This window comes from Diospyros lotus, chromosome 2, assembly GCF_014633365.1.
Source record: "Diospyros lotus cultivar Yz01 chromosome 2, ASM1463336v1, whole genome shotgun sequence".
NCBI lineage: Eukaryota > Viridiplantae > Streptophyta > Magnoliopsida > Ericales > Ebenaceae > Diospyros > Diospyros lotus.
Window position 1 is genome coordinate 34,832,691 of NC_068339.1, and position 27,401 is coordinate 34,860,091.

General features: G+C 37.3%; 1 long non-coding RNA gene across 1 annotated transcript; it reads left to right on the forward strand.

The window, feature by feature from the left end:
• The first annotated feature begins 21,578 nt into the window (after positions 1–21,578).
• Positions 21,579–22,950, forward strand: LOC127795743 (uncharacterized). The gene is made up of 3 exons (XR_008021854.1): positions 21,579–21,735; positions 22,067–22,118; positions 22,712–22,950. It is a non-coding gene; the product is annotated as an uncharacterized LOC127795743 (long non-coding RNA).
• Positions 22,951–27,401: the final 4,451 nt, after the last annotated feature.

Here is a 27,401-nt window from a genome sequence, read left to right on the forward strand (position 1 = left end):
CTATTCTCTTCTTGTTTCAATTTTCAGTTTAGAGTTTTGAATTTATTTTTAATTTTGTGTTTTCAATATTTGTTTTGAAATTATTGAAAATGTATTCTTTTTTATAGTATTTTTTGTATTTTAAAAATTTTGAACGTGTTTATGATGAAAAATAACCAAAATAACTTTTTGTTGTTTTATGTTTTCTTTATAATTTTTTTTATTTTCGAAAATGATATGAAAATAAACACGTTTTAATTGTTTTGAAAAATTGAAAACCGAAAACGATCTAAAACCAACAAAGAGAACAGACTTTTAGGCTGCGTTCTCTTTGTTGTTTTTAAAAATATTTTTTTTAAAACAAAAAAAAATTGTAAAGAAAACTCAAAACAACAAAAAGTTGTTTTGAGTGTTTTCATCCAAAACAAACTCTAAATTCAAAATATATTTATTTATTTATTCATATTTTATTATTATAATAGGAAAAATATTACAAAATTCATTAATTTTAAAATGTATATATATTTTTAATCATATATTAACATTAAATATTTTTAATTTACTGAATAATCAAATTTATTGAATAAAATATTATTAAAAAATTATTTTCAAAATTTTAAAAAGAACGTGTTTTTTAATTTTCTGTTTTGAAAAGTAGTTTTTTAAAATGACAAAAAGAACGCGTTTTCAATTTTCTAGAAACAAACTACCAAAATAAAAAACTGAAAAATAAATTCAAAACTTAAAATTAAAAATTGAAAAGTAAAGAGAACACAACCTTAATTTTTAGAGGTTGTTCAATTATTTCTTATATAAATATTTTTTTAATTTTTAACTTTAATTTCCTATTGAATGTCATAATGAGATTTGTGTTAGGTCACCAATATATTTGGAGATGACTTGAGTGGAATGGAAATATTTGGAGATGACTTGAGTGGAATGGATGATGTGGACCTTAGGGTGAGAAATCTAGGTGGGATCCTTGTACATAAAAACATTGACGATATTGCCTTAAGATTCATCAATAATGCCTCTCTTATATTTAAGTTAGTATTAGAGTAAAACAAGAGCAAGAATTTCCAAGCTGATGGAGCCTACTTGTGTAAAGTCTACTTGGCACATGTAATTTCACCATGACAAGAATCTTCCAAGGATTAAGAACTTCCACATGTAAAGTCTCCCTGTGTAAAGTCTACTTGAGAGAGCAAGAATCTTTCAAGGATTAAGAACTTCGACATGTAATTTCATCAAGGCCCTTAAAGTTAAATTGTATTTCAATTTTTAACCTTAGAATTTTATCCAATTATAGTTAAACCCATAGCTTTTTTGGAAATAACAGTTTGACCCAAAACTGCACACATTTTCTTTTTAAACCTTAATTTCTAGTATATTCTTACTCGAACCAACACATGCAAGACCTCCCTAGCACACTAGACATTCCATAGAATAGGATTATAACTTCCAATCAACAAAACTAGGGAACGAGGTTTATCAAAATTAGTTTTAAAGATGGTGGTACCCTAACTGAGTATGCTGCCATTTTGATTTCTTTAACACTTCATGCTTATTCAATACATGCAAAGCCAACCCAAAGGCTCTAGAAGTGCAAGGAAAAGGATTACAATTTCGAATTAAAGGAAAAATAAAAGAAAATTAGAGCAATGACAAGTTTAACTTACCAACAAACTAAACACACGTCTTTTGCATTTTTTGATAGTTTTCGGGTTATACCCAACGTGCTTTGGTTTGCTTTGGTAAACTTTCTAGTAGTTTCCTTTCTCTTTCTCTTCCTTCTAGCTTTCTTTTCTTTCTTATTTCTTCCTTTCTCTTATTTCCTTACTTCTTTTAGGAAGAATACTCAAGAACATATGTAAATCACACACACACACAACTTTTGAGTAATTACAGTTTTACCCTAGCACTTCTAATTTATCTCATAAGGTTTCAATAAACCTGATATCAATGCTACCTCAGGTTCAACTCTTTCAAAGAAAATAAATACTTGAGTCTCTTATGATTCTTATACACCTTAAATCGTTTCGTATATAGGTAATGCCTCCACAATTTGAAAACATGGATAACCACAACAAATTCCAAGTCATAGGTCAAATAATTATGTTCATGGGCCTTCAATTGTCGAGACTCATTTGTTACCACTAGCCCTTTTGAATAAGAACACACCCTAGACCTATATTGAAAGCATCACTATAACCCACAAATCCTCCAATGCCATCAAGTAGCAATAAAATTGGAGTTGTGATCAACATTTATTTAAGCTTCTACAAACTTCATTCACACTTATCATCACAAAGGAATTTCACACCTCTTTGGGTTAACCTAGTCCACAATGCAATGAGTCAAGAAATTCCTTTTACAAATTTCTAATAATACCTTGCAAAACCTGAGAGACTTTTAATTTTTATCACTATGTTCGCCCTTTGCCAATTTTTTCCTATCTCTACTTTAGCTAGGTCTATTCTTAGGCTTTTGCCAAACATAATATGACCATAAAAGCCACTTATTTCAACTAAAACTCACACTTAGAAAACTTAGCAGACAAAAAGTGTTTTTTTAAGTGTCTTAAATATAACTTACTGTTAGTAATAATGCCTTAAATGATAGATTTACATTACATGGGATGTATATGAATGGAACTATTGATTGTTCTTGATATTAATAAAGATCATATCTTCATTCATAACTCTTCATCTCATCTTTATGAATGAGTTCTAGATTTCCCAATAGACTTTCTACTCTCGAGGTGTTGAGACTGTGTGATTTGGATCTCTAGTCTATGATTTTTTAAAGGTATTCCCAGTCCTTAAACTTATCAGAAAGGAATTAAGATTAATCGATTAGTGGATTGGCACATGGGCTACTACCATTATTTAGCATGGTGATGCTAATGAGATGGGGTGGTGAGTCACATGCCACATTGCATGGGATGCATATAGTAAACGTGTGTGAGTGTTAGAGAACATCCACTAAATGTGATGCTTGCGATAGATCACATGTTTTGAGGATTAATGATCTTTCATTGGCTCTTGATTGTGTATCTAGTATTTAGATTAGAGGCGACATAGTGTCTTGTGCACTGGTGTCAATGATTTGTTGTTGAGCTAAATCATCCGTTGTAAGAGGTGGGAATGCTCTCTGTATGGTCTCTATGCAGTAGTGTAAGGAGGCAGATGTTTATCGATGGGATCCATTAACCTGCATTTGTTAGGGGCGAACATCCTATGTAATTCATGTAAGTGATTGTGATTAGAAATCCCCAGGCTAAGTTGAGCATGAGATTGGAGAAAGTTCAAATGTCAAATTGAATCTGACATGCTACCTATATCACACACCATATTGGATCTGTCATAGTTACCGAGTCCTGTGAGTTTAATCTAGTCCATGACTCTCACTCGTTCAGGATGTTAATTAGTGGAAAGACTATAGCATAGTGATCAAGGAGCCTTAATAGGTTCATATGAAGTTGGACTTTGCTACCATTAGGATCGTACTGAGTCTTGGCTAAAGAATACTCAGGATCTTTCAAGGTGATTTGGGGATTTGGAAAGATCTTCTTAGTAGACCAATGGGATCGGTCGGCATCAAGGAGTTGAAGTGTCTTGATTGCTACATGGCTATGAATCTAAAAAGTCACACATATAATGAGTAATGTAGCTGATTAGTGATCCACTGCTATTAATGTGTTCCTCGTCGTTGTAATGTAGTGATGTAGGTTGTTATATTATTTGTGGGACACATGGATCTATGGTTATGGGAGATTTTTATTGGATAGTAGGGCCTTGGAGGTAATTGGACGAAACTAGTGTCTAACAGAAGGAATCAATCGACAGGTTCATGGAGCGGTCGACTGTTTTGGAACGATCAACTAGTGCTCGCATGTTGTTATCCGGTTACATGTTGTCTGGCACACAATGAAAGTCAAATGCCTCAAAATGATCGACCGGGTACCTCATGCTGTCGACCGTTTTTTCCATTAAATGTAACGTAGCTTTGTCACATCAGAACATTAAATGCTTGAATGCAAATGATCAAAGTGGGCATGGGAAAGAAGGGGCGTGAATGAAAATTACAGAGGGATGGGAGAAGGATAAGAGGGAGTTGGTGGATTGGAGGAAAGGTGCCCGATTATGCGAGACATTCTCCACCTTATCTTTTCTTCTTCCTTCTTTGTTTCTGTTTCTTGCTTGTTGTCTATCTTCTTCTTTTTCTTCCTCTTGAGCTGTAGCTTCTTTATGTTCTTACTCCAAGACAAGATGGTGCAACTCCCATCTTTTTTCTCTACTCATAGAGAGGTTGTTGGATAGCTAAGAAGCAACCAAAAAAGGGACTGCGTATAGCTTCGGGTCATCTCCATCAAGAGGGTCCTAGCACAGCTCAGTTAGAGGGTTTCATGGCGGCTCGGGCATGGACCGACTAGGTCCTTTATGTTTATGGATGAGGATCGGTCACCCAAGTGCTTATAGGGACAAAAAAGTTGCTAGATAGAAAGAAAGAGATGAAAGTAAATCAAGATCGCTACGGGATAAGCAACGTAGTTCAAAAATTTTGAACCTCACCTTGATCCTAACGATTGGATCAACGTTGAAATCAACACAATCACATACATTATAAAATAAATCTAACATTTATATTTTTTGAGTCGTTTGCAGATCTGAGTTGTCCAAGCATCCGGCCTCTAACTTGTGATACGCAGCACGCGTCATTTAGAGAGGATTGCGAAATGGGAGTGCTAGTTTCCTCTCCTTTTCACGGATTGTGTATGGACGAAAATAACTTCCCATTTCAAATCGATGTAGTAAAGAAACAGGAGAGAGTGAATCGTAATTTTTTCAACTTTTGAAAAATCACAAAACCCATCATCATTTTGGCAACCCTTAAAGGGGTATTTATAGATGAGCACGGCCTCCTAGGGTTTTCTAAATGCTAATGGATATGGGTTGTCCCATTTATCCTAGTCTAATTTGGAACTTAATTAAATGGACTAAATCCAATTATAAGCTTAAATGAAATATTTGGTCCAAATTTAATTTAAACTAAATATAATATTTAATTTAACATTTTGCCTAAATATTTTATTTAACCCAAATAATATATATTTTATATTATTTTCTATTTGTAACTTCAACTAATATAGAAAATTATTAAATTAGAAACTCCTTCCTAATTTAATCAATTGTTATTTTAGGAAACTTTTTCCTTTATGGTGACCTATTGTCAAATTGACGTCATTGTGTCTATTTGTTCTTTTTCCATGAGAACTTACGACGAGACAACTTTTTGCCGAAGTGTCCCACTTAACCGTACGTCTACTTTCCTAGTTTAAGCCAGGGACCGTACCTATTATGTATGGCTCATTAGGCTTTAGAATATGTTGGCAATGTGTCGGTATGAACACATAGGGGTGCAAATGAGCCGAGCTTTGCTTAGCTTGGCTCAGCTCGACAAATTTTATCATAGGCTCAAGCTCGAGCTCGAGCTCAATTAGTATAGCCCGAGACTGAGCTCGAGCTCGAGCTCAAGCTGGAATTTATCAAAGTTTTATTTAAAAAAACCTAATAAACTGATGTATAATAAAAACAAATATCAATCTGATAATCAACAAATATACCTAAATGAACCAAACCTGATAATCAACAAATATAACATCGACATGATATTAAGTAATAATAATTTTACAAATTACAATAAGCATAATATCATTTACCGTATAAAAAGATAATCAAATTATTTGTCTAGTTATTTTCAAAATACAAATATAATCTAAATTACAGCACAACAAAGATATTTTCAATTCAACTTCAAATTAGTTGCTCCAAATATCAACCTGTAATTTAAAATTGTAATATTAATTAGTAATCATAATTATATATCAAATCATACATATCAACCTACAAAATACCAACACATCAAAAGCTTCCAAGAATCACATATCTTGTTCTGTTTCATGTGGTAGAAAAATTAACTATTTAGTTATTCAATTAATGTTATTCCATTATATATTTGGGTATGACAAGTATATAATCAATTAATCACTTAAATGTTTATATTTTACTTGATTAAAAAAAATCAGTAGACTACAATATTTATTTGTTGTTATTCAACTAAACATTTCCTTACTCGATTAAAATGATAATTATTCTATTAAACTCATACATTAGTTGATTAATTTTTAATTCACAATAAATCTTTTTATCAACACATTCTTATTATGATATTATTATAATAAAGTAAAGTTTGGTAATTTTATGTTAAATATACTTTTATAAAATTATAAATAATTTTATTAATGTATTTATAAACAAACCTATTTACAAGCCAACTCGCGAGCCTTTACTTGAGCCAGCTCATGAGCCTATAAGCGAGTTAGCTCGTGAGCCTCTATTTGAGACAACTCACAAGCCTATAATCGAGTCAGCTCATGAGCCTCTATTCGAGCCAACTTGCGAGCTAACAAGTCAAACTTTACTAAGCTCAAGTCAGCTTGTTTATAAATTAAGATTTAAAGTTAGGCTCAAGCTCGTCTCGTTTACCTTATCGAACGAGCTTTTATTGAGTCGAACATCAAGTCAAGCCCGAACGGCTTGGCTCATTTGCACCCCTATGAACACATAAGATAAGATTGACCTCTAGCAAGACATCATATTTACCCAATTATTCAAAATAATTCATAATCCATAAGCAACATTTCACGAGCATGGTTACCGTGTAATTCGATCCTCTTGTCAATGTATCTTCTGTGATCTCAAGTCTGGCAATGTGTTGCTTGATTACGATCACATGACTTTTCTTCAGTTCTTCGGATATCCCCACTCAATAAAAAGTGAATCAATAACTCTTTATTGATCTCTTTCATCATGACCATGGATTTAAAGTGAATATCCACTAAAAACACCTTAGATACATCATCATCTATCAAGGGATAGATGAGTCCCATCTTGGATATACACCAATTTTCATAAGCCTCATGATATGCCCAACGATCACCCGCATGCAGCCTTTGTCTAGGCCTATCGAAAGGATGTCAAATCATATCGATCTCCTTATGAGATGACCATGACAACGTCAGGTCCAAGAATTAGTTACACCCATATTGTATGAGAATTCCATCAACATGTAACCAAAATGGATTCTTATGGCGAGTCACGTCCAGTGACACATTTTCTAATATTAGTTACCTATGTACTTGTCTAGGCATCCCCATGTCTATGGATGTGAGACCCCCAATGATATCAAATAGCAAAAACATAACACATATAAGTCTTACCGCAATTGGTAACATCCATTCTTGACATTGCTACAACTTGGGACATTTAATGATGTCTACAAACTATGATGCATCATCTCACATCTTTATAGATTAATCATAGTATACATCATATGGACTCCTATATAGTTTCATCCGGTCATTACAATAATAATAAGAAACTAATAGAATGACTTCTTATGAAATTGAATAACTCATTTAATAATAAATATGATTGCAATTGTCAGTGTATAACATACCCAATCTGACTGGGTCTAGAACACCTACACTAACAGTAGAGGACATCGCATAGGCAACTGGCACCAAACTTCATCTGAAAGGTATACCAAAAAATCCCTATGGCATGGGCTTTTCTATTTTTCATGTGATTGATATAAACTGAGCCTTGCAAGGTTGATTTTGGTTTCTACTATGTATGTTTTATGCTTCCGCTGTATTATTTTTCTGTTGAAAAATTCTTTGAAAATAAAACCCTTGCATAGATCCACATCGAGTTGGTGTTTTTGGTGTGCCTTTGGCCTTTTCCTTTCACTTACATTTGCTCTCGATGCTCAATCTTTCTAGAGGAGTAAATAAGGATATCATCACTAAACACAATCACAAAATATTCAAAAGCAACTGAAACATTCGATTCTTCAAATCCATGAACATAATTGGCGTGTTTGTTAATCCAAACTTCATCACTAAAAAATCATAATGCCCATATAGAGATCTAAAATTCATTTTCAATATATCTTTCTGGTAAATCTTTATCTGATGATACTTGTAGTTGGTAAATAAGTCCTTTATAGTTGGTAAAGGATATTTATTCTAAATCATCACCTGATTTAATTATTGATAGTTTATACACATTCTCAAGGTACCATCATTTCTTTCTCACAAAATGGAATACTTCCTATGGCAATGCACTAGGTTAAATGAATCCCCTACCAACCAAATCTTGTAACTAAACCTTCAGTTCCTTCAATTTTGCTGGAGCCATCTTGTAAGGAGGTATTGAGAAATGACTTATTCCCAACAACAATTTAATCATGATTTCTAGCTCTTTGTCAAGATGTAACCTAAAGAAGTCCTCGAGAAACTTGTCCACAAATTCCTTAAATAACCCAATTGCCTCTAGTGTACTATTTTTATTACTTTCATTAATCATTTAGACTAAAGAACAATAGGTTTCATTCATTAACAATCATTGGACTCTAAAACTGAAGATATATAATCCTTTGATATTCCCTAAACCTTTATCCTCAAAATATAACAATTATCTTATCTCTCCTAGTAAGCTTTAATTTACAATTTTCTTAAGACAATCTTTTCACGCTTGGTACCTTGATAAAAAATCCATTCCAAGGGTAACATCAAAATTGTACATCTTTAACAAGATTAGATCAATTATAAACTTCAAGCCTATGGTTTCAATCTCATAACTCCAATACCTATATTGACCTTAATAATTAACCCCATAGACGTCATTATGACCATTTGATGTTGTAAGTTTTATGATTTCAATTTCAAACTCCTCACCATGACATAAGAAATAAAACAACACATAGTGCTCAAATCCATTAGAATATGTATTGGAGTATTCAAGTTCAAAAGAATACCTTAAACTACCTTAGGGTCTAACTTTGTTGTTGATCTAGTCACATTGTATACTTTCTTGGGCAATTACCCTTTCTCTTTAGGCCTTCTCCCATCATCAGTGGGTCTCTTATTACTTTTCTCCTGTGGTTTTCTTTTCTATAACATTTTTTGGTTGGGACAATTTCTCTCGAAGTGTCTTAGTTCCCCGTACTTGTAACACACATCCTTTCTTCCTCAATATCTCTTGCTAGGGTGTTCGCAACCACACTTAGGACATGAGTTATCCTTTTTAAACCTCGAGCACCTTAGTCACTTAAATCAATCATTCTTGGCTTGTGTGGGTTCTAGACCTCTAGAATCCTCAATAGTGTCTTCTATTATCCTTAGAAAACCTCGACTAAGCATAATCTTCTCTAAAATAGTGGCATTCATAATAAGCTTATCATTGGTCTATATGACTGATATGTGCATGCCAGATACCAAGTCATTCCCACCTCCGATGCTTCAAACTCCCTTGACACCTATTGCACAACCAAGTTAAAATCAGATTATACCTATAGATATTTTTCTCCTATTTGGTTGAGCTCACTGATAGGGATTTCGAGTTATGCCGTATTATTGGAAGCCTTGAACTCAAAGTATAGTGCATATAACCAAGTTCAGCCATTGGGGTTCTTTAAGATCAGACTTACTCCATTACCCCCAACTTCAAGCTTCCATCAATCTCTAGGGACCATCATTCATTAGTTGGCATTTTTGAGGGCTTAATCCACATTGTCTTAATGATGTAGACAATTAGGACTTATCATTTGATAGCTTGCTAAGTTTGGTATTCAATAATGTAGCTAGTGAATTCTATTGCCCATTTAAGTATCTTTCCCAAGAGATTGGGCTTTGCTAAGATTTTCTTCAAGGGATGGCTTGTCAAGATAATCACAGTGATGTGCTTAGAAATAGGGTCTTAGATTTCAAGTTGATGTTATTAAGGCATAGACAAGTGTTTCCATCAAAGTGTATCAAATCTCAGCCTTGGTCAGTCTCTTACTAGTGTAATACGCTAGTTTTTGCTTCTTATCTTCTTCTCGAACTAAGATTGAGTTAACTTTCCTCCTCTACTAAGGTAAAGGTAGAGGGGCTCATGCAACTCGGGCTTTGTTAGCACTAGGGATGAGCTTAGGTATTACTTGAGCTTATCAAAAGCATCTTGAGACTTTGGAAACCAAACAATTCCTGGGTTTGGGAAAGAGCCCTAAAGAAAAGGACTCATTTTTACATTTCTCTTAGATTTCTCAGTGGGGCTATATCGAGGATGGCCTAGATCTTCACAGGGTTGGCCTTGCTTTCTCGATGATTAATAATAAACTTAAGGGTCCTTCTCGCTGTAACTCTAAAAATGAATTTGGTTAGGTTTAGTTTTTATGTTGAATTCCCTCAAATTTTAGAGGCATTCACTCAATTCTTTTTATAGTTGTGCTCATGATTAGCTCTTCTTGGTTCAAAAGAGTTCCCAATGACCCTTGGACTTCAAACTTGTCTAGAAACTTAACCTGCAAGAAAGGGTCAATGTAAGCACCCCTACCCGGATATCCCCAACCATCGGACTATCCGAACGGGAGTGCTTACGGAAGGAGAAAGAATAAAACATATGACCAAAACCACCCTGGCATGCACACACAAAAATAAGAACAGCAGAAGCGAAGCTAAACACATGCATGTACTACGGGTACCCCGTTAGCACAACGGTCACATGATAAATAAATGAACACAGACTCTTGTGCCGACATACACGAGACTCGAGGAAAGACCTCACACAGTACAAAATAATAGAGTAGATCCTACTCAACCATCAGAGTTGATAGGGATTGACGAGACTGCCTATACACCATACCGACTCTGCCACTAAAAGTTGACTCCCTTGCCTGGACCCACGCTGCCACTACCTGGAATGATGGAAAAACAAAGTGAGTCGAGAGACTCAGCAAGCATAAGAAAAGAAAGGCTAAAGGCTGCATAGAATCGGTAAACTTCCCCCAGAACACCAGCCTCCATGTAAGCAAAAGCCATGAGACGCTACAACACAATAATATAGCATAATAAAAGAACATACTGGTCCTTGGGGCCCGCACAAGACACATGGCACCCAAGTCCTATACCAACCTGCCGCTACACTGAAAGGCAACAAATATCTCCAGCAGCCTGTGCGCGCCATCCCGGGTCGGTGCTCCCGCCACCCGTGTGTCCGTGTCGGTACTCCCGACACCTGAGCCATAGGCTCCCTCGGAACGGTCCTCTCATTCGAGAACTAATAAATACTAGTAACCATGCAATGCACATAGAAATGCAATGGCATAGTGAGCATCAACATGATACACTGGCGCCCATACATCCAGGCATCAGGCCATGCTCCGCCCACATAGTAAACCACACGCGATGCATATGCCCGTGCTGGATGTAACCTAACCAAGCTAGAATGTCCGTGTCCAAGCATACTCAATAAATGAATATCCCAACATGCATCCCGTACCTATGTACATATCAAATCATGAACAGTAATATAATGAATCTAAACGTGCAGTAAATCACATATTGGTAGAGCTAGTCAGCAGTGTCAGGCATCGGTCAACGGCTAGTGACTAGGAGTGTCCACCCGACGGTCCACATCAGGGCCGTACAATAGTCTACCCCAATGTCATCAACAACTGACCCCTGCCCCACTGCTCGATAGCTCTAACCGAACCATAAATAAAGCCGCACGTCTAGGAACCTAGTCCCTAAGTAAGGTTCAGCATCATTCCCAAAAGAGGTGGAGGCGGTACAAACCCCCTGTAGGCTCACAAGAAATAAAGTTCTAAAAGTCTCGGATTAAATTTTAAATCAAAACAAATAAATAACAACTCAATAAATAATGCTAGGCGCCGAATTAGAGTAAGGGATGGGATAAAATACGAGAAATCACGGGGTTTTTCACGGGAATTAAAGAACATGAGGAGGGGGTTAGGAACTTGCCTTTTACTAGCAGATTCCCACCTCCTAGCTCAGCCGTTGCACAAATTAATAAATTTTACTAATGAAACTAAGCTTCGATTTTAAACCCATATGCGTATCTCCGATAACCTAACTAAATCAGTATAAAATCGAAGCTATTATGGGTATATGAAGTCACTAAAATTTAGAAGGTAAAGAGAGCTTGCCTTATTTTGCAGATTTCTGGCCTTAAATGCCTGCGCACTACAAAATAATATTAACGCTAAAATAAACCAAAATACAGCCTAAAAATATGATTTAATCCGTAGAGAATGTTAAATACACGCTGACTAACTTACCTTGCCCTTCGGATCGTCAATAACACGAAGATAATTTAATTTCCCTGATTTTTCCTCCTATTTTCTCCTTTCTTCTCACTGCCTCGCACCATTTTTCTTCTCCCGAGCTCTCTATTATGCTTCTTAATTAAGCTTCAATTGAAGCTTTAAACGGCAGCCCATTGCTCAAGAAAATCAGCCAAAATACTTGGCCAAATTAGCCTTAAATCCTGTGCAAAACAGTGGCATGGGAGAGGCAGTCGCTTGGGCGCGCCAGTGCATGTCATGTGGCCGCGCAATTGGCCACCACTGGCGCCCCAAAACGGAGCTGTTTTGGGCCGCCCCTACTGCCCAAAATTTAATTCCTTCTTCCCAGCGCAAGGAGAGCCCCCAGCGAATCGGACACGGGACCTAGCCTCCATCCTCGTGCGCACGAACCACCCGGCCCAGCCATCACCTTTGATATTATATACACACATAATTAATTTTAAAATGACTCTTGGCCTTTTCCCGAATTTACACTTAAACCCACAATTTCCAAAAACTTCCACATACACCCTAAACTCCATTTTTTCTTATTACACTTGTACTCCAAACATTCCCAAAATTCACCCAAATAATTTTATTTTAATCTTTTCCCAATTACTCCCCAATTAAGTAATTATTTTCCAAAAATAATATAAATAAATATTTTCTTACATCTCCAAGCACCCAAACAAATTAATATTTCCTTTTAACCCACAATTATATAATAATCACCACAATTACGATAATTAATAGTGATTAACCACTACCAAATAATTTAATTAGCTACCCTTAATACCTTTTTTCCTCAAAACGACACAAACATTTATTTTTCCTTAATTCCTCAAATTTTTCGTAATGACTTCAAACACCAAAGTAATAATCATTATTTATTTCCCAATTTCTGGGATATTACAGTCAAGGTTCAATTCCCTAAGGAATTCTCCATACCTTAAGTCAGTCACCACACAAGTCTGAGTGATACATTAATAATGTAATCAATTTACAATTAATGAGATACTTAGCTCTTAAAAAATTGTTCCTTTATATAGACTTCCAACAAAGTTAGAAATTGTTAGGATTAGGCCACGTGGAGAGTCTGATCTTGATCTTAAGGTGAGCCTACCAAACTGGCAATGTAATGTAGGCTTAGACCCAGGCCAATTCCCTTGGGTCGAGTTTGTTAACCCTCAGAGGATCTTCAATTAAGCCTTGAGCCTATTATGGGCCCAAGTCTGACTCCTTAGCTTCTCAAGTCCATGATTTAATTCGGGCTTCGAGTCTCTATCTCTTTGAAGTAAGAGTTACTTTAGGCATTTCTTAGGTTGATGTGCCAAATCATTCATGCAGAACTTTACAATTCAACCCAACATCATTAAAATACTAAGTTTACCACCCTATGTTTATAATACCCCAAGTTTTCATAAGGTTGCCACATATAAATGAGTTCGTAATACCAAAAAATAGGTTTAATAGTAAAATAAATCACCGAATCAACGGAAAGGAGCGCCCTGGAGCTTAGATGTCTAAAGAAAAGGGTATGACATTGACGAGCATCTCGAGGTGAGATTTATGACACCAAAAGAAATCAAATTCAAGACAATTTTTGGTACAACTAAGTTATAACTTGAAAAACCAAATTATGGTAAGGGATTTCTGTGAAGTCAACGGAACCCTGAGAAGGTTCATATTTTGCATGGGGAACAACCCTTAAGGGGTTTCGGGATGAAACAAAAGGGTTTGCGATCGAAACATGCATTTGGGGCCTAAGTGTAATTTTTAATTCTAGTTGAAAAGGGGGTGAAAATGATTTTTTTTTCAAATTTTCTAGGCCAATTGTAAATCATGGAACTTAGGGGTTCATGTGGTAAAATATCAAAGTCTAAGGACTTGAGTAAGAAGGCCAAAATGCAAAAGGAAGGGGTTGGGGGCAAAAATGTAATTTTTCAAATTACTACACAACATGACCAATCTGATCGCCACACATGGAGCTGGGACAGTCTTATCTTTCTAGGGAATGACATCCATCATCCTAGGAACCGTGTGGGTGAAGCTATGGCCAGTGATTGGCTAGAGGGTAGCCAAATGTTGCGTATAAATAGGCAAGGGTTTTGATCGAATGTTGAGCATCAAATTGCTCAAATTTGAGGGTGATTCGAAGGAAACCAATAAGGGGATTTTGTTTCTTGAGTCAAGAGGGTAAGTTCTGGAAAGTTTGGGACGATTTGGAGTAGAATCAAGTGGGATATAGGGCTTGGCCAGAATTGCGACGGATGCTAGAGCCGAGGCTTTAGTCGACCATTTAAAGCTTTTTTGGTGGTTGTTTCCAGCACCTAGGGGGTGCCAAGGTGATCGACATGAATAGGGTTTTGAGGTGGTGCAAAAAGATCGGTGATTGGAGCATCTTTGGTGATCAAAAAAAGGAAGAAAAAGACCAGCGCGTACGTTACATGCATGGGTCTTCACGCGTAGATGCGTGAAGGCACGTGGGATGAGGTATTTCTCTGAAATTTATTTTAATATTTTTAAAAAAATATTTATGAATTATGGTGGAGAAAAATTTGAGAAAAACCTTAAGGAGGTATTTATTTTGGAATTTTTGAGGAGAAAATAGAGGAAAATTATGAAAAAATTAGGAAAAATAGATATCAATATTCCTTTGAATAAATATGATGGCTAGGGATCATTGAGGCTCGAGGTTGAGTAATAGTATGCTTGGCATGAGAATCAAGGTCGGGCATGAATTTCGAGGAATCTCGAATTAAGTTCAAAGTGAGACTCCGATACTCATACTCCTGCTTTGTGAGGCTGCTAAACTTCAAATCCTATAATTTTCTCTTACGTGAGACTCCTACTACTTGAAACTTGTTTTGTGTAAAGATTCTTAAATGCAAACTCTTGTTGCTCTCTTGCATGAAATCATGTTGCATATATGAAATGTGTTTTTCCTAAAAATATATATTGTTGGCTTTCAACTATTACATTTATAAAATCCGTGTGGCCATACTGTCATACGTATTTGTTGTCATTCGAAGGAAAAAGTCTGGATATCCCCCGAGAGGCGCTATGCAAGTGCCATTAAGAAAGATCTCATGAGGAAGATCGTGAGTCTAAAGGATAATGGGTGTGGTGTTTGTATGAGTTCTATGAGATCAGACCAAGGTGACATGGTCAGGGGACTTCTTGAGAGGCGTTAGAGTGCTCCATTGAGAAAGCTCTTGTTAAAGGAGGCTGACATGTTCACGAGGCATTTTGGAGTAGTCCTCGTTGTTTCCTCATACGTTTTATACTTGTTCATGCATGTATTTAAACTATTTTGGAAGTTCTCACTAGAATATTCATCTTCTAATTGGACTGTGTTTTTGGAATATTCAAACGTTCCAAGTTTGACAAGTGACTCTAAGGGAAATGAAATAGTTGAAGAATCGGCTCATTTCACAGAATGTAACATGTTTTAGTATGCCTTTACTTATATACGAAAGCTATGCAAACCTTAGTATGTTTTCGATTATGTTTGAGACATTTAGCTAATGTTTATTAGAGATGATATCCATATAATTCGTTTTGTAGATGTCTTGAACAGTTTCTTATATGATAAATAAAGCGTTATGGTTATGTACCATATCAGGTTCGATCTAACTTTCATGTTTGTAATAATATCCTCTATTTTAGCTATTTGATTATTGGGTTTGATAGGTTGAGAAGGTGAAATTAGGATTTTCGGAATTGTATGCATATCAATGGTTGTGATAAAAAAAAAAAAATCTGAAATCCTAAGTTATAACGCGCTCAAAAAATTTGAGGTGTTTTACCCTCTAAATAATATGCTTTGAGCATATCTTCAAATAAACAATGAAAATAAACTGCTATGACAGAATGCAAACATATCTTCATATCTAAAAGGTACTAAAATAACTAAATGAAAACATATCTGAATGCACATTTGTAATACTCCAAAATTTAATGTAAAGCTCGGATGTTGCAATAAAGTGAAAGGTATTTTGATTCAAGGGAAGGAGAGAAATCTTTAATTCTATTGAATTGCAAATGTGGAAAAGAGGTCAGAAGTATCTAGGAAAAAGAATTAACAAGATAGGATCTTATGATTAAAGTGTTTCAAATGGAAGTTTAGGGCTAAAGTGTAAAACATAAATGGTTTTAGGGCATTAAACCGAACCTAAGTGCAAATATCACAACTTGTAAAAGGGTTAGCTTATTTCCAACCAAAGGGAATAATTGCAATGATGATTCCTTATCCTAGAAGACATGAGCTGGAGAGATAGGATTTTATTGGGGAATTTTACCCTAAAGTCTCAAGGAAGAAAGATTGTGATGATTAATTTCACCCTAAAAGTCTAAGATGACATAACTTGGAAGACTAGGATTGGCTAGGATTGGCTTGCAAAAGAAGAAGATAATAGTGGTTATCTTAAAGGCCATGTGAGGGTGTATTTGGAGGCTTTGGATTGGAAGAAATGGAGGCTTGCTTTGAAAGATAGAATCAAAGGAAGAAAATTTCAAAGGTTGTAATGATTGCTAGGGTAGAAAATGAAGTAACTTAGGGGCTAAGAGAAATCTTGAAGATTTGGGATTTGAGAGGCTATATAAAGCGGAGGAGGAGAGGACACGTGAAGCTAAAGTCTAAGAAAGAAAATAAGGAAAGAAAGAAATAAAAAAAAAAGCAAGGAAGGGAAGATAGAGATACCTGGTCAGAAAATGGCAAAAACAGAAAGGAAATCAAAGAGGTAAGCCAATTTTCTTTCCTTAGGGTCATAGAGCATGAAAAGGGGAGTCCATAGGTTCAAACAGAAGGTGAATCTGGGTTAAAATTAATAAGATATAACCATTTTAATTTTAAGATGCGATATCCATAAGGAAGAAGGAGACGGCGCGTGCATCACACGCGCCAGCCATTGTCGCGCGTGGCCACCCTTCTGGTGGCGAGTAAAGGCGTGTGATAGGGCCTCTTCCTCTATAATTTTATGGTTTTGCTCCTTAAATCATTCTCTATGATTATATGTAAAAATATCTTGGATTGGTGACTCAAACTGTATGAAACTGCAGCTAAACTGGGCTAAAATTCCTATCAATGGTGAACCGTCAAGGCCAACAGCTAGTGTGAGTGGTTTCTTACATTATTTATGCTTCATATTGATCATTTCTTGAGTTATTTGTGTTGAATGTGGACCTACTCACTTGCTCTCTTTGTTTAGCATGTTACTTTACTTGTTTCATCACTTCATGGCATGTGATTTTCGTGGCAAGCTAGTGGCCACCATGAGTGGCTCTTGGAGTCACATATGCGTGTTTGAGGTGAGCATGGCATTCGCGGGGGTGATTGCTGAAGGATCATCATGAGGATACATAGCATGCAACGGAAGCGTTTTTAAATACAAACTTTCCTCGTATTGATTAGAATCTAGGAAACTTAATTTTCCTTCGAATTACCGGACAGAATGAGGCGATAGGAGGAGGATGGGCGGGAGCTTCTTCTCGTGGTGGAGATGACGGCTGTCCTGCAATCCTTCGGCTCCTTCGCATCAGAACTTGAACGTTCTCTTGATCTTCCAAGGTATGACTCAAACTCGTGGCCTCTCTTTCGGTGAAGAAGAGTACAAAATAACTTAGATGAAAAACAACCAAGGAGAGAATATATATAGGGAGAACCCTAGGGTTAAAACCCTAGTGGGCCAAACCCTAGTGGGCCAAGTCCATTTAATTAATTTTCTAATTGGGTTAGCCCAATTAATTAATTAAAAACTAATGAACTATTATTTTATTCCAGCCCAATTAATTATGGACCATTCTGAATAAAATAATTCTCTCTCAATGTAATTCACCCAACAAGCCAAATTTATTAAATAATACATGAGTTATATCGAGCTACCCCGGGGACCAAAAGACAAATTATTCACGGCTACTAAAATGACCAAAATATCCCTACTACCTAGTAGCTATATTTTGTCATTCTAAGTTTTCCAACTATCACCATATGGTAACACTGACCCCACGAATAATTTTGCATATGCCATGTCTTTGACCTACTAGTGTAATGATGAAAATACCCCTCTGCGTAACACCCATCATTTAGAAAGGAATAATGTACTAACACCTCTCTAAATGATTTCTACCATCCTTAGATCACTAGTCCAATAATCCGTGACTACTCGAATGTACTTGCTTATCACTGGGAGCTACCCAGAAGCACACACTCTTAAGTCACGTTCCCAGGGCCCTGGATTATTTGATTATTCTTGGACAATCACAAGGGGGTGAATCACAGAAACTATCTTGTATTAGTCTGCCTTAGCTAATTAGAAACCATATTCCCAACTCAAAAGGTTATTGATCTTTAATAGACCTCACCTACAATGAATCTAAGAATATAGCTCTAGGTTCACTAGACCACCAACTAATACTCAAGTATTAGAGTACTCGTCCACGTAGTAGCAGTGATAGACTAGCTCCATGATAATTAGTACTTTGTCATTAGTTTCTATCACAGGTCCACTCTACGCATTCCAAATGCGCTTGTACAATTAGAGTAAACGGACTGTTTACTGGCTAAGGCAAGCCATCCTCCATTAGGATCTATTGCACAATGATCTTATCATGATAGAATGCCCAGTTCTATCAAAAGATCAAGAGTAATATTTTCTTGCTTATTAAGTACCCATGATTCATGCCTAACTGTGAAGAACGACCCATCACATGAATCACTTACTTAATAGCATGGACACTTTTCCAACAATTAAATGCAAATAATATATGTGTCATAAACTGACTAAAAGAAACATCATTACCATAAATTAAACAAAACGTGTCTTTAGGGCATACATTTCCAACAATTGCAACACCCTGGCATGGCTTCCACAAAGAGGGTTCCATTTTGCATACTTGCATTTCATACATGATCTATTTCTTTCCTAAAACCATCTCACTTAGATTCATGTGATCTAACTTGGGTTGATGCCCCTGGAACGTTCTGCGTTCCAGGTATGTTTGGTATGTCAGGAGCTAAGGAGGTGAGCGAGGCAAACGGGAAAGAAACTATGGCCGCTTAATACTTTTCTGTTATTTTATGTAATCTTATTCAGAAGTGTTGTAATAATTTAGAGATTATACTTCTTTTCTTATGTTAGACTTAAACCCTATCATAATGAAAGCCTTGTACATGTTTTGCTTGTATGGAAACCCTTTCAAACTTTCTGGAAGGTTCGATCCATGTTTTTCGCTACTTAGGGTTTCCTAACACCTCTTGGGCGATTAGGTGTATACCTATCTGTGATACTTGAATCGAGGAGGAGGTGTTACAACATTTTTTAGGCTAAAACTAAAAAATAAATAAAAAAGAGTAATACTATTTATTTAGATTAGATCTCCAGTTTAATTGGCAGCATTACATTGAAAAATGAAGAGGTACAAGTGTTCATATTTCTGATGAAATGCTACCAACTAGACTGAAGATAGATCTCCAGTCTAGATAAATAACATTTTTCAATAAAAAAATCCCAATCGGCGTCTAGGAATCACCAAAATGAGCATATCTTCAAATAAACAAAAAATTAATAAAAAAAATGTACTCGACACCTCAACAATTTAATATAAATACAAGCATTTCCAAAGAGCCGAAGGGGAAATGATGCCATTTGGGTGGTGGTAGACAGGTTGACAAAGTCAGCCCATTTCCTGCCTACGAGGATGGATCAAACGGTACGAAAATTTGCAGAGCAGTACGTGAAGGAAATTGTACGACTCCATGGTGCACCGGTAAGTATAGTTTCAGATCGGGACCCAAGGTTCACCTCGAGGTTTTGGGAGAGTTTGCAGGAATGCATGGGGACTCAGCTAAAATTGAGTACGGCTTATCATCCCCAGACTGACGGGCAATCAGAGAGGACAATTCAAACGCTTGAAGATATGTTGAGATCCTGTGCCCTTGATTTTGGAGGGAATTGGGAGGAGCATCTGCCATTGGTAGAATTCGCGTACAACAATAGTTACCATGGCAGCATTGGGATGGCTCCTTATGAGGCTTTGTATGGAAGGAAGTGTCGGTCGCCTATCTGTTGGACCAAAGTAGGGGAACGACAGATGTTGGGGCCCGAGCTTGTGCAACAGACTACCGATAAGATTCGAGTAATCCAAGAGAGGATTCGAGCAGCGCAAAGCCGACAAAAATCTTACGCAGATCAAAGAAGAAGGGATCTAGAGTTCGAGGTGGGAGATCTAATGTATCTCAAGGTGTCGCCCCAGCATTTGGTGACGCGTGGAAGCGGTAAAGGAAAGCTAAAGCCAAGGTATATAGGACCATATCCGATTGTGGAAAGAGTCGGACCTTTGGCCTATCGATTGGAGCTTCCACCTAGCTTGTCTGGGATTCATAATGTGTTCCACGTCTCCCAACTTCGAAGGCATGTGCCAGATCCAACCCTCGGAGTTCAAGTGGAGACAATTGAACTAAGGGATGACTTGACTTACCCGGAGTCACCTGGAGCAATTTTAGATCGTCGGACTCAAGTGTTGCGAAATAAAGAGATTCCGTTAGTGAAGGTTCAGTGGGGAAAGCACTCGGATGACGAGGCAACGTGGGAACTTGAGGAAACAATTAGGAAGAAATATCCTCATTTGTTCGAGGAAATGGAAATAGAGTAGGAAATTTTTTTTCCAGAAATTGTATTCCAGAATGCCATAATTATTTAACCTTCAATCAATTCGAGTATATTTCAAATTTCGAGGACGAAATTCTCTTAAGGGGGGGAGAATATAACACCTTATATTTTCGTGAAATTTCCACGTATTATAAGTGAGTTAAAATACCGAAAAATATGTTTGAAATGGCAACAAGTGACCGAATCAGTCGCAGGGAGTGCCCTAGAGCTTAGATACCTAAGGACAAAGGTATAATTTTAACGAGCGTCTCGAGGTGAGACTTATTGCACTGAAAGAAATCAAATCAGAAATGGTTTTCGGTTAAGCTAAGTTATAACTTAAAAATACCGAATAATGGTAAAGGGCTTCCGAAAAATCGTATATATTGAGTAATTTTGAGTTAATAATTCTGGGATTTTAAGTATCTCGATAAATTTGATGTTTGAGGGTATAATTCTAATTAGAGAAATTATCCAAACGAAAGAATGATGAAATTATGAGCTTAGGTGGTGAAATGTTAAAGTTGAAAACTTGAAATATGGGCCAAAGTGTTATTTGAAAGAAGTTTAGGGTTTTAGCTTGGATTTCAAAAGATGGATTAATTCTAGTTTTTGGATTTCAAAAGCCACTCAATTATGGCTTTGAGTCTTTGGAGTCCATGGCTAAGATTGTGACAAGTGGCATAACACCATTGGTTGAAGGATTCTATAAATAGGCACCTTGAGTTGCTCTCAAACCATTCCAAACAAATTTGAGGAGTTAAGCACTCTAAGAGGAGGAGCTTACTCTAGAGAGAGAGAAGGAGGTTCGACAAGAAGGCGGGAAGAAAGCGGCGAAGAAGCGGCGGAGAACGAGCCTCGTCGGAGTTGCGGGTCTTCGCCGGAATTCGCCAAAATCAGTCAGTAAAAAGGCTAGGTAAGTCCAATTTTTTTTGATAATCTTGTAGGGGGGGAAGATAGGGTTGCGTAGGTTCAAACGGGGGTCGAATCGGAGTTAAAACGAGGGAGATATGGCCGAAATACCAAACCGACACGTTGCTGGTCGGAATCTGGTGCCTGCGCGTGAGTTACACGCGCCAAATAATGGCTGCGCGTGGGGGCGCGTGTCCAGACTTCTTGGGGCGCGTGAGGGCGCGTGATAGGTCATTTTTACATGAAATTTTTCAGTTATACCCCTAATTTAATACCCTTAAACTCTGTGTAAAACTATTTGAGGTTAGATTTACCAAAACACATATTTTCTGCAGAAACCTAGGCCGTTTGCTATAAATTATATCGTCGAAGAGATAACTCAACAAGGTGAGACTCCGTGAGACTCCTATACTCCAAATCCTATTTTTTATTCTCTTATAAGAGACTTCTATTGCATGAGACGCGTTTCGTGAAGTTCTTACACATAAACGCTTGTTATTCTCTTACGTGAAATCATGTTGCATATATGAACTGTACTTTTCTGAAAAATATATGCTGTTGGCTTTTTTAACTGTTGCATTTATAAAATTCGTGTGGCCATACTGTTGTACCTATCTATTGTTGGCCGAGGGCAAAAGTCGGATATCTCCCGAGAGGCGCTATGCGTGCGCCATCGAGAAAGCTCTCGTGGGGAAGACCGTGAGCTTAAGGAACAACGGATGTGGTGCTTGCATGAGTGCTATGAAGTCGGGCCAAAGTGACATGGTTAGGGACCTCCCGAGAGGCGCTATGCGTGCGCCATTGAGAAAGCTCTCGTTGGAGGAGGCTAACGTGTTCACGAGGCACTTCGGAGTAGTTCTCGTTGTTTCCTCATACATTTTATACCTGATCATGCATCGATATAAACTGTTTTTGGAGTTTCTCACTAGAAGATTCATCTTCTAATTGGACTATGTCCCTGGAATATTCAAACGTTCCAGGTTCGACGAGCGGCTCTAAAGGAAAGGAGGTAGCTGAAGAATAAGTTTAATTTGCTGTCTATAGCATGTTTAGAATATTTTCATTTATATGCGAACCTATGTATGTCTTGGATATGTTTAAGACGTTCAGTTATATCTTGCGAGAGATGATGTCCATGTAATTCATTTTGTAAACGTCTTGAACAATTTTATGATAAATAAAGTATTATGGTTGTGAACCATATCAGGTTCGATCTATCTTCCGCATTCAAGATTTTAACGCCTATCTAAGCTATTCGATTATTGGGTTTGTTAAGCTGAGAAGGTGTAAATTTGGGTTTTTGGGATATTGTGTGATGTATGACAGCTATTGTTATATGAAAAATTTTTATATTCCTGAAATCCTAAGTTATAACACGCTTAAGAAATTTGGGGTGTTACACCATTGGCTCTAGAGCCTTCTCATCCAAGAAATATCGGGGACGGTCAAGCACAAGCCGACATACTCGACCCCTCTAAGACTGAAAAATCCTTTATTGTCTCCCTCGAGGAATTCCATAAACTAGAACAAAGATATCAAGAATTGAAGAAGAGCGATAAGGATAAGACTTAAACTCTACAGCATTTGTCTGGTTTATTATGTATGCTCTTACCTACCCCGGAAGCCCCATCTTTTTTAGGTGCTTTCACATTAGCACTATAGTGCCTCTCTAACAACCGTCATCAACTCAGTTAACAGCCAAACCCCACCATGGAAACCCAATACGCATAGTGGCATAAAAACACTAGAAAGAGTATTATGTAGGAGGAAATCATAGGGAGTATGACCTCTACCAAAGAAACGCATAAACTCAAGCCGAATACTTGACTAAGGTTCATTCCAACTTCTTCAGGGGAGGAGATTAAGAAATTGATTGAATAAGTTTTTGAAAAGAAAGTCGTGGGGGAAATTTCTGATGATGTGTGACCACGACATGTACCCTTCTCCAAGGACGTGTTTAACCATGCACTTCCTCCTATGTTCAAACTCCCACATTTACTTGAGTACAATGGAAGAGAGGATCCCATCTTCCATGCACAACGGTTTGAATCTTTGAAATATCTTTACAAGTAGGGTGACGCCACCATGTGTTTGGTCTTCCTACAATCATTAATAGAGTACGCACATACTTGGTTCAACAAGTTGCCTTCTGGCTACATTACCTCCTATGAGCAACTGTGAGTGGAATTCATTATGGCATTCGTGGCTTACGCCTTAAGGAAAAAGGGTCCCATTTACCTCCTTAGTGTGTGACAAGGTCCTAAGGAAACCTTGAGGCAGTACATTGATCGCTTCCAAAATGTGATGCTGGAAGTACAGGACTTGCCTATCGGTGTGGTCATCTTAGCTTTTTTGTAAGGAACCACCCTCGTACCTCTCAAAGAATTCCTTTTTCTTAAGCAACCAACTACTCTGGCCGATCTAATTTCCTGTGCCATAAGGTATGTGGGTAGTTAGATGTAATACCCCATATTTTCGTGAAGTTGCCACGTATTTTAAGTGAGATTAAAATACAGAAACAAGTGACCAAATCAGCTGTAAGGAGTGCCCTGGTGCTTAGATACCTAAGGACAAAGGTATATTTTTTACGAGCGTCTTGAGGTGAGATTTATGACGCTGAAAGAAATCAAATTAGAGATGATTTTCAATTAAGCCAAGTTGTAGCCTAAAAAAACTGAATGATGGTAAGGGGCTTCCGAAAAATCGAGAGAACACTGATGAGGCTCTAATTTTGTAAATAAAACAACCCTGAGATGGTTTTGGGATGAAATAAAGGTCCTGTGAGGGCGCTAGGATGAAATCATACATATCGAGTAATTTTGAATTATTAATTTTGGATTTTAAGTATCTCGATGAAAATTAATTTGATATTTGAGGGTGTAATTGTAATTAAAAAATTATCCAAATGAAATAAAGATGAAATTAGGAGTTCAAGTGGTAAAATATCAAAGTTTAAGAACTTGAAATAAGGGCCAAAATGTCATTTGGAAGAACTTTGGGGAATTATCTTGGATTTCAAAAATTAAATCCATTCTAGCTTTGGATTTGAAAATCCATTCAATTATAACTTTGAGTCTTTGGAGTCCATGGCTTAGCTTGTGACAAATGGCACCATGTGATTGGTTCAAGGAATCTATAAATAGAGACCATGGGTTGTTCTCAAATCATTCAGGAGTTTGAGGATTGAGGCATTCTAAGTTGAGGAGCTCTCTCTTGAGAGAGGGGAGGAAATTCTGCAAGAAGGCGGGAGGAAATCGGAGAAGAAGCGGGGGAGAACAAGCCTCGCCGAAGTTGCGGGTCTTCATCGGAGTTCACCAAAATCAGTTAGAAAAAAAGTGAGGTAAGTCCCATTTTTTTAATAATCCTATAGAGAGGGAAGAGAGGGTCATGTAGGTTCAAACGGGGGTGGAATTGAAGTTAAAATGAGAAAGTTATGGCCGAAAAACCAAAATGAGGTGAAGTTATCTAAATCTAGTAGGCCGCGCATGAGTTACACGCGCCGGGAAGTGGCTGTGCATGAAGGCGCATGGCCCACCTTCCTAGGGTGCATGAGGGGCCCATTTTTCTTTAACTTTTCCAGTTTTGTCCCTAAATTAATGCCCTTCAACCCTATACAAAAATATTTGAAGTTAAATTTACCAAAACGTGTGTTTTCTGCAGAAACCTAGGCCGTTTGCTATGAAATTTTATCTTCCAAGAGATAAACCTTCAAGTTCAGACTCCTATACTTCAAATCCTATTTTTTATTCTCTTATGAGAGACTTCTACTGCATGAGATGTGGTTTGCAAAGTTCTTGAACGTAAACTCTTGTTATTCTCTTACGTGAAATCATGTTGCATATATGAAATGAATTTTTTTGAAAAATATATGCTATTGGTTTTTTTAGTTGTTGCATTTATAAAATTCGTGTTGCCATACTATTGTACCTATTTGTTGTTGGCCGAGGGCAAAAGTCAAATATCCCCCGAGAAGCACTATGCGTGTTCCATTGAGAAAGCTCTCGTGGGAAAGACTATGAGCCTAAGGGACAGCGGATGTGGTGCTTGAATGAGTTCTATGAGGTTGGGCCGATGTGACATGGTTAGGGACCTCCCGAGAGGCACTATGCATGTGCCATTAAGAAAGCTCTCGTTGGAGGAGGCTGACATGTTCACGAGGCACTTCGGAGTAGTCCTCGTTATTTTCCTCATATGTTTTATACTTGTTTATGCATTAATATAAACTATTTTGGAGTTTCTTGCTAGAAGATTCATCTTCTAATTGGACTATGTCCCTAAAATATTCAAATGTTCCAGGTTCGACAAGCAGCTCTAAGGGAAAGGAGGTAGCTGAAGAATAAGCTTAATTTGCTACCTGTAGCATGTTTAGCATATCTATGTCTATGTGCGAATCTATGTATGTTTTGGATATGTTTAAGAGGTTCAGTTATCACTTGTGAGAGATGATGTCCATGTAAGACATTTTGTAGACGTCTTGAATGATTTTATTTATGATAAATAAAGCATTATGGTTGTGAACCATATCAGGTTCGATCTAGCTTCCACATTTGAAATTTTAACACCTATGTTAGCTATTCGATTATTAGGTTTGTTAGGCTGAGAAGGTGATAATTAGGGTTTTTGGGAATTTGTGTAATGTATGTCAACAATTGTGTTATGGAAAAAGTTTTATTCCTGAAATCTTAAGTTATAACACGCCTGAAAAATTTAGAGTGTTACATTAGATATCTTGTGAACTTGTGAATTGATTGAGCACCATGAAGAGGGAACTAGAAAAAGAGGCCAGCCTGCAAGTGACAAGGGCAAATAGTTGGATGGAAAGACCCTCAAGCCCAACAACTATTTCAAACATTGTCACTAGATGCATGCGCCATCACCTGCACTCACCATTTCCCCTATTGTGCTCATCAGATTTCCTTCTTAGTCTGATGAGCCAGAATAGAAGGATCCGCAACCCTTTTGTCAATGCCATCAATGCCCAGGTCACTAAACGGAGAATTTCCATACTTTTCGCAAGCAGGTGGGAAGACTAGCCAGGGAAAGCAAGGTTGACCAATTTCAGCCCATGATAGCCCAAACACCTCAAAAGGCACTACATTATCTACCCCAATAGGATAGATTCCCCACGAAAAAGTGTAGTCTACCAAGGGGGTTACCTCATGGTGATGACAATCAATAGTACAGGGGCTCGCTTGAGTAGCCAAGGTGACCTTAGGGAGGAAAGCCCTCTACGCCTCTAGCAGATAATAAGCTCACTCAAGAGCATATCCATACTTAGGATGAGAAACTTTTGCTGGCGATTCTTCAGCAACCTGTAAGTTATACACATGCTAGGCTTTGCACATGGATTCCATAGCTCACATGGTACACAATGAAGAGCCCATCTCCTTCACTTTGGTCGACCAAGGGAATGACCTTATGCTTTATGATGACCCTTTGGTCATTTCTATCGTTATCGCCAAACACCTGATTAATTGCATCCTTGTGGACAGTGGCAGCTCCATCAACTTGATTTACTAGAATTGCTTTGAGAAAATGAACATTGCTCATGATCGCCTTCAACTTATTTTCTCCCTATTGTACAATTTTACTGGGGAAGTAGTACCTTTCGCAGGGTCGATACAACTGCCAATAACTCTAGGATCTCACCCTTGCAGTGTCACCCGCCAG